The 13,734-nt window shown below is 39.0% G+C and overlaps 1 long non-coding RNA gene across 1 annotated transcript; it reads left to right on the top strand.

The window, feature by feature from the left end:
• The first annotated feature begins 1,721 nt into the window (after positions 1-1,721).
• LOC131344859 (uncharacterized) lies at positions 1,722-11,325 on the top strand. Its single transcript, XR_009203412.1, has 4 exons — positions 1,722-4,061; positions 6,951-7,104; positions 8,840-8,893; positions 9,218-11,325. It is a non-coding gene; the product is annotated as an uncharacterized LOC131344859 (long non-coding RNA).
• Positions 11,326-13,734: the final 2,409 nt, after the last annotated feature.

The following is a 13,734-nucleotide window of genomic DNA, read 5'->3' as shown; positions in this document are numbered from 1 at the left end:
GATAGGGTTAGTCATTTTACTTTAAACTACTGTAACAGTGCTATACACTTTTTTTTAAGAATTCATTAAATAACAGTAATAATGATAAGATTTTCATGAAGAAAATGACCTGGCCACAAGTTTGAGAATCGTGGCTTTCTACACATGGGTGTACAAACAATGGGCTTAATTAACCAGCTGGTTATGACCAGATTTATATGTAAATCGTGTGTACATGTGAAGTTTGTTTAGCATAAAAATCCCATAAAATTGGAAGAGTTTGTATCCAATACATGCTGCTCTGTGTGTGTGTATGTGTGTCTAAGTTTATATTCTAAGATTCTATGCTTGAAGATTTAACCTTGACTTGGGATTTAAATGGTTAGGGTTTGTTTGTTTTTGTTTTGTTTTTTTTGTTTTTTTTTTGCCCTTATCCAGAGCATATTTACTCCTTTATTGCCTCTATCGAATAATAAAACATTCTTGTGCTTGTTTACATGCCTTGTGCTTGAAAGGCTTTATTATTATTATTATTATTATTATTATTATTATTATTATTATTATTATTATTATTATTATTATTATTATTATTATTATTATTATTATTAATAATCAATCAATTTCATCTGGCCTAAAAGTGGAGCCTTAACACTTACTATTTATTTTATATTCTTAGCTGTAAGTGCACTTGAAATTGGAGTTTTGTGCTCATCTGTTTTGCCCTTTTATGGGTGATCAACATAAGTTTGAAGACAATGAGCATTTCCAAAACACTTGTAAAACCAGTGAACACTGTTTTAACGATTATTAAATGAGGCCCATATGTCAATTAAAAAAAGATCACATTTTCATAAATATGTGTATAGTATGCCTATTTCAGTGTAAATATTTTTTTTTTTATCCTTCTCTCTTGCACTCAAACATTAAAAAAAAAAGTGCATGAAAAGTTGAAAACATTGTAAATAAAGGTGTTATTTGTTCTCAGTGCATTGTGAATGTATTAAAGTTTGTTTAATGGGAATGTTTTGGAAGACTTCATATTGTACAAATAAATACTGTGGTATTGTATGATTTATAGATTTCATATGTCCATTAAAGTAACTTAAGTAACTAGTTAACATAACTAGATTGTGGAACATGTTGGGATTTGCCTAATCAGCCACAAAAGGATTGGTGAAAAAGTGCTCACTTTATAGTCAAAAATGCAATTGTCTAACCAGGAGATTCATTCTAGTTATAACATGAAGTCTGTTTTGTTGACATTGTCAACTCTTCATCGATTGACACTTAAATGAAAAACTGATGCCAACAGCAGTCTAAAGACATTTCCATTGTTTCTAAATAATCAGTGTTATTCACTTCAATTGTCTGGGATGATTTTAATGTCATAGCTAATATGGGGTGGATGGTATGGAAAGGATGGATTTTATCTTATAGATTTGTAGCTGCAGAATATCTCATGATATCTAACTAGGAGGACACAGTTCTTACTGTTGATCAGTGGTTTGTGGCTTGTGGTATGGCCTGCGTATTTCTGCTTTTGAGGTGAGTTTGAGGTGTGATTAACAGCAAATTGACACAATTTTGTGTTTTTGATAGATTAATAACATTGTTTATAAATACATTGTGATAATCTGTGACACTCCGGAGCCAAGGCCAGGGAGCAGACAAGCAGGTTAATCCGACTGCCATTGCTAGCTGCAATGCAAGATTCACAATACTGAGACTGTCTGTTCCCTGAGCTAAACAAAAATGTAAAAACACTCAGAAAAATTTGTTTTAGTAACCTGATTAGCATAAAACTAGGTCATAGTGAATGCACAGCCAGCACCTTTGATTTGAAGTTGGACTGTTTAATATAAGATCTCTTGCATCTAAATCACTTTTTATTGTTAATGAAATTATTACTGATCGGGTGTTTAATGTACTATATTTAACAGAAACATGGATTGAACCAAACAAGTAGCACTAAATGATGCCTGTCTGCATGGATATAGTTATGTACATCAGCCACACCTAATGGGCAGATATATAATGTGCCCCACAAAAATCTATGCATAAATTCAAATAATTCAAGTTTTTTTATACAAACTAAACATATGTTGGCACCAAAAAATAAGTCTACCAAGATTTCACTAACTGTTATTTACAGACACCAGGATAAATTCCTCTTTGGAAATTAAGTCAGAAGACCCTTTGAGAGCAGCAGCAGTGTCCATCCTAGATGTAGTAGGTGTTAATCAGAATATAATAGGACCCACTCATAACAAGAGTCTTGATCTCAGCTTTATCAATAATCTCCAAGAATTACCATCCATGATTGGATCCCTGTCTGACCCCACAGAACTTCATAAGGTGACTGATTACTTAAGGTCAGTGTTTTCTCTATACCCTAGATATTGTAGGTCCACTTCAAAGAAAATAATTCGAGAGAAAAAACTCACACCCTGGTATAATGACCACATACGAACCTAAAAACTAGTAACTTAAATTATGTCAAACTAAACTGGTAGTATTTTAATTAGCATAGAAGGAAAGCTTCAGTGTAAATAATAATAATCATAAATTTTAATTTAGTACTGTAGTAAAAATTAACTAGGAGTAAAACCACTCTAGAAAATAACACTATCAATATGCAGCAGCAATGACTTCATGAATTATTTCAGTGGCAAAATAGAGAATATCCACCTGAAAATTCATACTATTAATTTAAAACTAAACAATTTGGTAGCTGATCCTGTAGATAATAATTTTACTGTTTTTGCTCAAGAGGCTGATTTAATTTCAATAAATTCTTCTTCAAAATTAACAACTTATCAACTAGATCTCTTACTTTGATGTTTCTTTAAACATATAATACAATTAGCTACTGAACCCCTTCTAAAAATAATCAGTTCCTCCCTTAGCACTGGCTATGTGCCTAAATCTATTAAACTAGTGCTTATCAAATCCCTGTTTTAAAAAACGTGAACTTGACCCCTTTCAGCTGTCCATCTATAGGCCAATATCAAACCACCCGTTTATCTCCAAGATTCGTGAAAAAGTACTAGCACAGCTATTTTGCTTATACCTACAGAGGTAGCAGCAAGTGCAAGCAAGTGTCTCCTTGCTGGTGTTGCTTGATCTTAGTGCAGCTTTTGACACCACTGACCACATTATTCTACTTGATAGGCTAGAACATGTTGGTGTTAAGGGAACAGCCATCTCTTGGCTCAGGTCTTATTTGACTGATCGTTATCAGTGTGCAGATGAAAATGGTTCTCTTTGCATACTAAGGTTAAGTTCGGTGTTCCACAAGGTTCTGTTTTAGGCCCACTGCTTTTCTCCTTATTTACGCTACCTTTTGGTACAATTATTCATAAACATGGCAATAGCTTCCACTGCTATTCTGATGACACATAGTTATATGTTTCAGCAAAGCCAGATGAGATGCACATTGTGTAAAGCACATTAGACAGTTGATGCTTTCCTCCTGCTTAATTCTGACAAGAAAGGAAGGCTTGTACTAGGACCACATGTAGCCAGAAGTAAGCTTTCTGATTATAGAGTGACTTTGGATGGGCTTTCTGTGCAGCAGTAAAAGACCTTGGTGTGATTATTGACTCCTCTTTAATTTGAAGATCATGTAGATTATGTTACTAGGGTAGTTAAACCTTCTGGCTCTCCCTTTTAGTTATGCTGTCATAGCTGGTCTTATCATAGACCATCTGCCTGCATAGCCTCTGCCTGCACTTTGCATAATGTAATAAGGTACATTGTCTTTTTACCATTATATGATCACAAGCATACCTAATACACTCTCTCTCTCTCTCTCTCTCTCACTACACACTAACCTCCTGAGCTCTCAGTGTTCTGAGTCCCCAGTGTGACTGCTTCTCCTCTCTGGATCTGCCTGATCCATCCTGATGCCCTACCTCAGGTTGGAGTCTCATCACTTGGTGGTGCTCGCTGCTGCTGGGGATGGCTCAGACCCATGCTGTGGATAAAACCATGTGGGACTATGGGACTGCCTTTGAACTGCTTTTGGTGCAGTCTGTTTTGCACTCAGGTCTGCATCACTGAACATTTGAAGGTTTTGGCAGGTAAGGAAAAGGAAGGTTTTATTTATAATCACACTCTGGTGTCACCCAAATGAGGATGGGTTTCCTTTTGAGTCTGTTTTTTTCCTCATATCATATCAGGGAGTTTTTCCTTGCCATCATTGCATCAGGCTTGCTCATTAGAGATAAATATAAATTTCATTGTAAACTTTGTCATTTTTATTCTATATTTTTATACTTCTGTAAAGCCTCTGTATTGCTTGTGGCCCTGATGTGTTATCTGCAAAAACAAATTTGTTGGATGTGAACATGCCTTTAGTTTATGTTGCTGCTGCTCTGACCCACCCCCTCACATCGCTGCTCTCTTTCTGTCTTTTACCCTCTTTTTCCATTTAACTCCCTTTCTATACCCATTCCCCCGTCTTTATGCTGCATTTAAGCACTGGCAGTATACCATGATTTTTGTGGATGAAGTTGCTAATGACCAAAGCATCAAAGCAAAGATGTGCCAAAAAGAGATATCTGGCTTTGGTGTTTGGGAGGGTTAAAGAGGGGTGTAGCAGTGATAATAAACAGGATGGAGGTTATAGTTGTCACATCTACACCCCACCACTCTGTAAAAACAGCTTAAATAAACCTCAAAGCCTCCATAACTAAGATCTTTCCCCAATAATTTTTTTAATTCTATGCACCTTGATAGCTTTCTTCTATTAAAGCAACCTTGGCAGGAATCCAGTTCCACCTCAGCTGCCAGCATCCCATTGCACCCAGTCTCTTCAAACATCTGTCTGTTCACCTGATAATGAATGGCATCTCAAAGGCCGCCGCCAAAACCACCACTGCCCCCTGGTGTGTGCCATCTATCGCCTGCCTGAATTTGTTGCAAATTTGGCATGGCTTAGGTCAGAGGGAAATTTAAAAAGCAATGACAGCTGTAGAGACAACTTAAGCAACCAGAGCTAAATCTGGAGTAATAATCTAGTGTATATATAATTTTAATTGAGCACACATTAAAAACTTCAAGTTTTGGTATGTTAATGAAACCAGTGAGTCAAATTGCACAGTACAGATGAATTATTCTTCTGGCCATCATACCTGTGCCTGTAGCTGTCCCTCCATAACACTGTTAAAAAAAAAAATAAGTATCATAAAGTTTAATATTTAATTTTAAATAACTGAAGTATTATAACTTAATTATACTAAAAACTATACCACTACAGTGAATCACTCAGGTACTGTTTGTTTACTTCTGCTCACCATAAATGAGACCAGATGTTTGTCACAGATATGGCATCAGATACACTGCTCAAAAAATTCAAGGAACACTTAAAAAAATATCCAATTTGAAAATCACACCAAAAATCAAAGTACAAAATTAAAAATGTATGCCGGTCCAACATGCATGAATTTCATGACAGCAGCTCATAATGCACATCAGACAAAGCATCATTAATTGCACTCAGAACAAGAAAGACTGTATACACAAGTGGACAAAATTGTTGGTACTGTTGTGAATTCACCGAAGCAGACCAGGGGACTTGGAAGTAGTGTTCAGCAGGAATGTTTTATTGGAGATCAGAACACATGGCAGTGGCACTGTAGTTATTGCGTCCATTGAAAAGGCACATATTTTGCAGTTTTAAAGGCCTTGAAGGTGTGAAAATTCAAAAGCCTAGAGGTGATATTCTTAAACAAAGCATTGAAATCACCGGAGTCAACCCACAACTATCAGCTAGTTCACAGTTCCTGATCACTGCCTGCTTTGATCACCATTTGGTGTTGAGAGCTGGGATATGTAAATAATTATTCAAAGAGCAATGTATGTTTTGGTCTCGTCTGTCCAAAGGATATTCTCCCAGAAGCTTTGTGGCTTGTCAATATGCATTTTGGCAAATTCCAGTCTCTCTTTTTTATGATTTGCTTTTAACAGTGGAGTCCTCCACTGTTGTCTTCCATTAAGTCCACTTTGCCTCAAACAGTGACAGATGGTGCGATCTGACACTGATGTACCTTGACCTTGGAGTTCACCTCTAATCTCGTTGGAAGTTGTTCTGGGCTCTTTGGTTACCATTCGTATTATCTGTCTTTTCAATTTGTCATCAGTTTTCCTCTTGTGGCCACGTCCAGGGAGGTTGGCTGCAGTCCCATGGACCTTAAACTTCTGAATAATGTGTGCAACTGTAGTCACAGTAACATCAAGCTGCTTGGAGATGGTTTTATAGTCTTTACCTTTAACATGCGTGTCTATAATTGTTCTTGTAATCTCCTGCGACAACCCTCTCCTTAGCTTTCTGTGGTCCATGTTCAGTGTGGTGCACACCATGATACCAAACAGCACAGTGATTACTTTTCACCTTTCAAGATTCAAGATTCAAGAAGCTTTATTGTCATTTCAACCACATATAGCTGACGCAGTACATAGTGGAATGAAACAACGTTTCTCCAGGACCTGGTGCTACATAAACATACAACAAACAAGAACAAATACAAAAAAAACAACAACACAGAGCTAGGACAGAAGTTTGTCCAAGCCACATAAAGTGCAAAGTGTGCAGCTAGGTGCAAACAAAGCAACAACAAAAACAATAAGTAAAAAAAGACAAAAGACAAAAAACACAGGACACTTAGCACTGAAAAAAAAGAAAAAGAACATGTGCAGTGAAATGTAAATGAAATGAAATAAAATGAAATGATGTACAACTTTGAGAAACTGTAGAAAAAACCATATAACTATATATAACATATATGATTGTAACATATATACAGCGGCCTGACAACATGTATTGTGCAAAAATACAGTAGCAGCGGTTGAGGTAGTGCAAAATAGAAATTAACATGAATATAAATATAGCAGCAGATGAAATAAACACAAGGGCTGAGGTAGTGAAATAAGTAATGAACAATATAAATTTTGTGTGTGTGTCCACACAGGTCTCCCAGGCAGGAAATCCAGGATCCAGTTGCAGAGAGAGGTGTTCAGGCCCAGTAGGCTCAGCTTCTCAATCAGCTGCTGAGGGATGATTGTGTCGAACGCTGAACTGAAATCTATGAACAGCATTCGAACGTAGGAGTCCTTACAGTCCAGGTGTGTGAGGGCAAGATGGAGGGTTGAAATAGGTAGACTGACTGATAAAAAGTTTGAAGACACCTGTAATGCTAATTACAGGGCACACTTTAGTTAAACATGTTCCTGTCATCAAATTTTTGTCAGATCTTTTCTAGGGGCATCAATATTTTTGTCCAGGGCAATTTCAATAGTTTATTTTTTAATGTGTCTGTTGATCCACAATTTAAAAGCAATGTCTGATTTTCATTAGTCAATTTTCAGTAATATTTTATTGATTATTATTTTTGTCATTTGCAAGTTCAGTGACCATTGTGGGGTCTTCTTTCTTTAATGGAAGGGTACCAACAATTTTTCCATGTGTGTACTAGTCACTGCTATTTTATGTATCTATCTGTAGTGTATTGCATTGTCTTGCACTGTTTGCATATTTGTGGATAAGTGTGGATTTTAAAAATCTATTGTCATTCCTGTGCCAAAGAACAAAAAGCCCACTTGCATAAATCACTGTCATCTTGAAGTCCTCACATATGTATGTCCACAGGTATGTTAGTCTCAGAGGCTTATCATAAATTCCATCTGCTCCCCCATCCCTGACACCATCACCCACTCCAGATCACCTGCCGCCCCAAAATGTCAACTAAGCATGTCATCCCTCATGTCCATCACACACCCACACCACTAACAACAAAGAGAATGATGTGAGGCTGCTTTTTATACACACAGTAGACTACAGCTTAGCATTCAATACCATAGTCCCACACAGTTTGGCCTCCAAGTTGCTGAGGTCTGGCCTTCCAACAAAGCTGAAATGTAGCTGTTTCACATAACCTTAAAAAGTAAAAGTAAACTTTCTTAGAAAAAAATGAAAGGCAAAAACATGTGCCATACTCCTGGGCCATACTCCTGGACATTGGGAAAAGTAAATATTTGTCTCATTATGATCTCAGATTAGAGTAAAGTAGGACTCCACTTTGGGGCTAGATTACCCATAAGGTTTAGTCTGATAAAGAGAGCTCCTAACTACCAGATAAAGGTTGGTAAAGTCCTTTTAATGGGTATTCTCATCTTACATACATTAGGTTTCTGTAAGAGTATACTTTAATAGAGGTGTGCCCTGTCTGAGTCCGCCTTTAAGTGGACAGGTTGGTCCAGGGTCTTCTCCAATTTCCTATTATTTACCATTTAGTTGAGGAAATTAAACAACCTAATAAATAAAAAAGGACTCTTCATGTTTGGATGAGAAAGAAGGCAAAATGTAGTTTATTTGAATCAGATAATTCTTCAGAAGATATCTTTAGCAATAAGTCACCAAAAAGACATGAAGCTTCAGGCTCGGTGCAGTCAAATGCAATGTCCCATAAAATTTGAGCTTCTAGTCCTAGTGCTGAGTTCACTTTCTCATTCACTATTTTTGTCTAAGTGATGCTCTATTTATTAACTTTACATTGTGAGAATTTAGTTACTTAACATGTAACTCTTGTATAAAAATCAGGAAGTAGCTACAAGACATAGTATCAATACCAACTGTTTTTAACTTGTGATTTTGTTTTATAAAAATAAATATGTAATCTAATTAAAACCTCCCCCAACCTTCATGACATTTTCCAATATTTTCTTTCAATTGCCTTTGTTAAATGCAAATCAAATCTTTTAGTTTTATTTCATTTGGCTTCAAATCTTTTATTCAGCCTTTGCTATAAGAAAAAACTATGCACATATATGTAACTTATTTCCTCAATCTTTACACATTCAGCTCCAAGCCCACTTTACAACACAAAGTCTTGCGGATTATTCTTGCTACTTCTAAGTGAGTAAGTTTTATATTTTTTTCTCTCTACTCTTTAGCTTCAGCCCACACTCTACTTTGCTGTGTCAGTATATTGCTTGTTCATGCATGGTGTTTTTCCCCTGCATGGCCTTGTCCCTGCTGCTACGGTTATTTTTAACATAAGTCCTTATCCTGCTCTTGCATCTGCTGGCTGCTGTGGTTAGTGCTCTTCACACCTACTGCTGTAGCTAGCCACTCTTCTTAGGAACACAATGTCTAGCTCATTTACTCAGGCAAGAACACAATGGAATAAAATGGATTTTCTTAATAATTTTTCATCCTTTCTCTCTATTTTGTGCTCAGCCCACTCTACTGGAACCATGAGGTCTCTGTCTGCCATCTCCTACCATTCTCCAAACTACCCTCCAACCTCTCCTGTAGCTCCCTCATCCTCAATTGAGCACCCTCACTGTGGGTGTTCAACAAACACATATTTTTGTGTATGGTTGTATTATATTTTCAATATATCTTGGCATGCTCTGTGCTGATTTTGTGATATGTTTCATTTATGACCTCTTATGACCATGATATGATGAAGACAAACAGGTCTGGCAGCAGCAAATATGAGAAAGAGTAATAATTTGCCTGTATTCTGAAGGATCTGATTAGCTGAATCTGTGGATAAAACTTATTTCAGACAGAAAGCCACACACAAGTAAAACATACAAAGTTTAAAAAATAAGACATCAATATAATACAAATCATACGACAACTGAAACAACTGAACAACCGATCAGGCATAACATTAAGAGCACTGAGAGGTGAAGTGAATAAGACTGATGATCTCCTCATCATGGCACCTGTTAGTGGGTGGGATATATTAGGCAGCAAGTGAACATTTTGTCCTCAAAGTTGATGTTAGAAGCAGGAAAAATGGACAAGAGTAAGGATTTGAGCAAGTTTGACAAGGGCCAAATTGTGATGGCTAGACGACTGGATCAGAGCATCTCCAAAACTGCAGCTCTTGTGGGGTGTTCCCGGTCTGCAGTGGTCAGTATCTATCAAAAGTAGTCCAAGGAAGGAACAGTGGTGAACCGACAACTGGGTCATGGGCAGCCAAGGCTCACTGATGCACATGGGGAGCAAAGACGAGCTACAGTTGCTTAAATTGCTGAAGAAGTTAATGCTGGCTCTGTTAGAAAGGGTTCAGAATACACAGTGCATCACAGTTTGTTGTGTATGGGGCTGCATAGCCACAGACCAGTCAGGGTTGCCCATGCTGACCCCTGTGCACCGCCAACAATGGGCATGTGAGCATCAGAACTGGACCACAGAGCAATGGAAGAAGGTGGCCGGGTTTGATAAATCACGTGTTCTTTTACATCATGTGGATGGCTGGGTGCATGTGCGTCACTTACCTGGGGAACACATGGCACCAGGATTCACTATGGGAAGAAGACGGAGGCATTGTCATGCTTTGGGCAATGTTCTGCTGGGAAACCCTGGTGGATGTTACTTTGACAAGTACCACCTACCTTAGCATTGTTTCAGACCATGTACACCCTTTCATGGAAACTGTATTCCCTGATGGCTGTGGCCTCTTCCATCAGGTTAATGCAACTGTGCCACAAAGCAAAAATGGTTCAGGAAAGGTTTGATGAGCACAACAAGTTTAAGGTGTTGACTTAGCCTCCAATTTCCCCAGATATCAATCCAATCGAGCATCGCTGGGATGAGCTGGACAAACAAATATAATCCATGGAGGCCCCACCTCACAACTTACAGGATTTAAAGGATCTGCTACTAAGATCTTGGTGGCAGATACCACAGCACACCTTAAGGAATCTAGTGGAGTCCATGCCTCGACTGGTCAGGGCTGTTTGGGCAGCAAAAGGGGGACCAACATAATGTTATGCCTGATCGGTGTATACAAATGCAGTGGATGTTATTGATAGATACACTATATTGCCAAAAGTATTCGCTCACCTATCCAAATAATCAGAATCAGGTGTTCCAATCACTTCCATGGCCACAGGTGTATAAAATCAAGCACCTAGGCATGCAGACTGTTTTTACAAACATTTGTGAAAGAATGGGTCGCTCTCAGGAGCTCAGTGAATTCCAGCGTGGAACTGTGATAGGATGCCACCTGTGCAACAAATCCAGTCGTGAAATTTCCTCACTCCTAAATATTCCACAGTCAACTGTCAGCTGTATTATAAGAACGTGGAAGTGTTTGGGAACGACAGCAACTCAGCCACGAAGTGGTAGGCCACGTAAACTGACGGAGCGGGGTCAGCAGATGCTGAGGCGCATAGTGCGAAGAGGTCGCCAACTTTCTGCAGAGTCAATCGCTACAGACCTCCAAACTTCATGTGGCCTTCAGATTAGCTCAAGAACAGTGCGCAGAGAGCTTCATGGAATGGGTTTCCATGGCCGAGCAGCTGCATCCAAGCCATACATCACCAAGTGCAATGCAAAGCGTCGGATGCACTTGACTGGCCTGCACAGAGTCCTGACCTCAACCCGATAGAACACCTTTGGGATGAATTAGAGCGGAGACTGAGAGCCAGGCCTTCTCGTCCAACATCAGTGCCTGACCTCACAAATGCGCTTCTGGAAGAATGGTCAAAAATTCCCATAAACACACTCCTAAACCTTCCCAGAAGAGTTGAAGCTGTTATAGCTGCAAAGGGTGGACCGACATCATATTGAACCCTATGGATTAGGAATGGGATGTCACTTAAGTTCATATGTGAGTCAAGGCAGGTGAGCGAATACTTTTGGCAATATAGTGTATTTGAATAATGAGTGGAACTGAGATTCATGAAGATCCATGTCATGAATAAAGAGAGTTTTTATTGTAGAACAGGCAGACAAATCCAAATCGTGAAAGAAACCATGAACAAGAAACAGGCAGAGGTCAGGCGATTACTGAACCACAATACTGGGGAAATACAAAATACACCAAAACTCAATTCAAGACCAAGTATCACAACATAGCACAAACAGCTCAGTAAAGACAGATGGGCAAACACTGAACAATACTTTGCATAAAACAAAGAAACACAAGGGTTTAAACACTCAATCAAATCAAGGAAAAAACTGAAAACAGGTGAGAGTAATCAGGAAACACATGGGAGATAACCATGCATGTTTTGTCTACTTCCAAGACAAAACCAATTAAAACAAAGACAGCAGATGCATCTTGTACTTGAACATTCTGGAAAGTCATTTCAGACCATTTCAATTCACAACTCAATTCAAATGATTTGTGTAGTAGCAGCCTACTGTACTGAAAATGGAACACCTGTGGTCTTTTTTAATGCATAAGCTTTAATACCTCAGCTTCCACATTCTGCACTGCTAAACTGGACATGTGACTCATTCTGATATTTCATTATAATGGAGTGTCTGATTCTAAAAATGTAGAGGGCTTAACTAGCTCTTAAGAGCTCTTAGCTTCTATACATTAAGGCTATCAGTCGTCAATTGTTCCATGCACCCACAGGACTGGGTAATGGGTAAATATGCACTATGCATATCTCTAGCACCTAAGGTATTCTCAAAATCCATGTATGTGGCCTGGTCACGACTGATGGATGTATAAGAATCCTTTGTGGCATCACCTATGTGCAGGTCATCTGGGATACATCACCCCTCCTCACATAATGTAAAAAGAAAAAGCAGTACATTTAATTGGAGTAAAGTTTGTTTAGTTTAGATTGCTAGCCACTTTATCACCTTTATCACAATCCATAGCAGATATCACCATGGTAGTCAACTCAAATTCAGGCAGGCTGCAATTGCTGAGGTCAGTCGTGCTGATGAGGAGGTGGGTTGTTCAGCACAAGTGTCCCCTTAGCCCTAATGAAATCGATTAAATGTCAGAAGTGGGTCATCAGACTTTGACTAAATCACAAATACCACAGGCTGAGATGCAGCCCAATTCCCAACTTATCAGTGCACCATCTGAAAGAGACATTTACTGGCCAGGAGTTGGGGGGATAAGGCAGTGTGCTACCACAGTGGTACAGGAAGCATGTGAAGCCACATTATCAGTAGAACACATCAACTAACTTACTGGCAAACTTGGCCAGTTTATCTGCATCAGTGGGTTTGGCTCCTTAAAGTTTAGAACAGGTGAAGGACTGGTACACGGCAGTCCAAGAGATGCTTCAGAATACAAGAGCCCCTAATACCTTCATACAAACACTCATGTCTCACTAACACTTCACCACCTTGAGGTTCTGCTCTACCCTGTACATTCTGCTACTAATTCATACACTATATTGCCAAAAGTATTCGCTCACCTGCCTTGACTCACATATGAACTTAAGTGACATCCCATTCCTAATCCATAGGGTTCAGTATGACGTCGGTCCACCCTTTGCAGCTATAACAGCTTCAACTCTTCTGGGAAGGCTGTCCACAAGATTTAGGAGTGTGTTTATGGGAATTTTTGACCATTCTTCCAGAAGCGCATTTGTGAGGTCAGGCACTGATGTTGGACGAGAAGGCCTGGCTCTCAGTCTCCGCTCTAATTCATCCCAAAGGTGTTCTATCGGGTTGAGGTCAGGACTCTGTGCAGGCCAGTCAAGTTCATCCACACCAGACTCTGTCATCCAGGTCTTTATGGACCTTGCTTTGTGCACTGGTGCACAGTCATGTTGGAAGAGGAAGGGGCCAGCTCCAAACTGTTCCCACAAAGTTGGGGGCATGGAATTGTCCAAAATGTCTTGGTATGCTGAAGCATTCAGAGTTCCTTTCACTGGAACTAAGGGGCCAAGCCCAGCTCCTGAAAAACAACCCCACACCATAATCCCCCCTCCACCAAACTTTACACTTGGCACAATGCAGTCAGACAAGTACCGTTCTCC

Source organism: Hemibagrus wyckioides, linkage group LG01 (genome assembly GCF_019097595.1).
Source record: "Hemibagrus wyckioides isolate EC202008001 linkage group LG01, SWU_Hwy_1.0, whole genome shotgun sequence".
Taxonomy (NCBI): domain Eukaryota; kingdom Metazoa; phylum Chordata; class Actinopteri; order Siluriformes; family Bagridae; genus Hemibagrus; species Hemibagrus wyckioides.
This window is presented reverse-complemented; position numbering and strand designations above follow the sequence as displayed.